This window comes from Lynx rufus, unplaced genomic scaffold, assembly GCF_022079265.1.
Source record: "Lynx rufus isolate CCGP_SWC_20201006 ecotype Redwood Valley unplaced genomic scaffold, mLynRuf1.p SCAF_3, whole genome shotgun sequence".
NCBI lineage: Eukaryota > Metazoa > Chordata > Mammalia > Carnivora > Felidae > Lynx > Lynx rufus.
In genome coordinates this window covers 84,053,362-84,055,590 of record NW_025814845.1, presented here as the reverse complement: position 1 = coordinate 84,055,590, position 2,229 = coordinate 84,053,362, and the positions used below count along the sequence as shown (strand labels likewise).

The 2,229-nt window shown below is 36.7% G+C and overlaps 1 pseudogene; it reads left to right on the top strand.

Annotated features, from left to right (window-relative positions):
• Nucleotides 1–1,263: 1,263 nt before the first annotated feature.
• LOC124520788 (nascent polypeptide-associated complex subunit alpha-like) lies at nucleotides 1,264–1,959 on the top strand (annotated as a pseudogene).
• The last annotated feature ends 270 nt before the right edge of the window (nucleotides 1,960–2,229 follow it).

Sequence of the window (2,229 nt, the reverse complement as noted above, 5' to 3'; positions counted from 1 at the left end):
TCCAATTGCATTTGCCATTTCCAAGCAGCAAAATAAAATTATAGAATAGACACATAAGAAGACATTTAAATTTTTTTTCATTGCAAGATGATGTGCTGTAAGTAAATATGATAGAACTGAATGTAAAATATTTATGTATATATAGATATTATTTGTATGAGTAAATGCATATAAAGTGTTAAGCAAAGTAAAAATCCCATTCTTTTCCTAAGGTGTATAATAATGGATTTGTTTTCCAGATTAACTTATGTCATGTTTTCTAAAAATAAATTTTTATCATTCTTTGTTTAAAGGAACTGTCTAAAAAAAATTGACTCTCATCCACAAGACTACCACTAAAAATTTTTATTCAAAGCCTCCTGTATCTGAGTTCTTAATTAACTATCACAGTGCATCCAGCAAGTTCTCAATATATATTGGCTAAATAACTGAGTAAAGGAATGAAAGAAAAAAGTAAGGGAAAAGAGAGAGAGAAAGAGAAATGGAAGAGGGGGAAGGTCTTGAAAAACTTTCTTCACTTGGCTTGCTGGAGTACTTCTTTTAATTTTCTCCTTCTGCTTTGCTATATGTGCCTTTTTAGTTTCCTATGATGGTTTCTTTTCTCTCTCCAATTTTCTTTCTTTTCTCTCTCTCTCTCTAAACATTGGAGTCATTAAGGCTTAGTCCTCAGTCATGGATTTTTTTTCTATGCAGAGCCAATTCCTAAGTAATCATTTCAAATTGCATGACTTTATTATACCAATAATCCTATCTACCCATCCAGTAGATTTCTAAACTGAAGTGCTTTCCTAAACTCTGAATTCATATACTTAACTTTCTACTTGATCTCCTAAGTAGATACCAAATAGCTATGTCAACGTTAACTTTTACCAAACAGAACTATTGATTCATATACCCTGCCTCCTGATCTCCTCTTTTCTCAATCTTCCCTATATCTACCAATAATACCACCTTTACAGTTTTTCAAACTAAACTTTGAAGACATTATATTTCTTTTATTTTATTGCATTAGTTATACAATCCATGTTAGTTTTACATTCAAAAGAGATCCCAAATTTCATCATTTTTCACCTTGTCCATGGTGCCACTGTAACTTGTTCAACTTGCTCTTCTCTTGCCTGGATTACTGAAATAGTCTCATGACAGTATTCCTGCCTCAACTTTGCCCCTTGTTTCAGTCAGAGTCCAACTAGACAAACAAGTCACTCTAGAGATTTCCCCACCCATAGGCTGGGATTCAAAAAGAAGAGGCATGGCTTGCTCTCTCTCTCTTCTGCCATCTTGGTTCCATGTTCCCTGTACAAAATGCCTGGTGAAGCCACAGAAACCATCCCTAATGGAGAGCAGGAGTTGCCATGGTCTTAGGCTGAGATAGGATCTGGAACAGAATCTGACAGTGATGAATCAGTATCAGAGCTTGAGGAACAGAATTCCACACAGTCAACCACACAATAAGCCCAGCTGGCAGCAACAGCTGAAATCAATGAAGAACCAGTCAGTAAAGCAAAACAGAGCTGGAGTGAAAAGAAGGCACAGAAGGCTATGTCCAAACTGGGTCTTTGACAGCTTGCAGGGGTTACAAGAGCCACTGTCTGGAAATCTAAGAAAACCCTCTTTGTCATCACAAAACCAGACGTCCATAAAAGCCCAGTTTCAGTTACCTACATTGTTTTGGGGGAAGCCAAGATCAAGGATTTATCTCAGCAGGCACAACTAGAAACTGCTGAGAAATTCAGAATTCAAGGCAAAACTGTCTCAAAAATTCAAGAAAACACACAGACTCCACCTGAACAAGAGGAGAGTGAAGAGGAAGAAGTTGATGAAAGAGATGTAGAGGTCAAGGACATAGAATTGGTCATGTCACAAGCAAATGTGTCAAGAGCAAAGGCAGTCCAGTCCCTGAAAAAAAAAAAAAACAGTAATGTTATTGTAAACGTTTTTATGGAATTGACAATGTAACTGTCTGAAAACGAGGACCTCTTTTTGGTGTTTGAAAAGAATAACTGCAGCTTGTTTTGAAATTTGTACTGTTTCTATCATTAACGAAACTATCTTCTTGTTAGATGGAAAAAAAGGAGGCATAACCAGAGCACAAAACTATACTCACTACTGATGCCAGTGAAAGCAGAACCACCATAATTCTCTCAACTCATAGTAAGTGATGAGCAGAGAGAACGAAGATTGAAAAAATGGCCTGGCTTCTCTCTTCCCTCCACCGTCAGTGTCTCA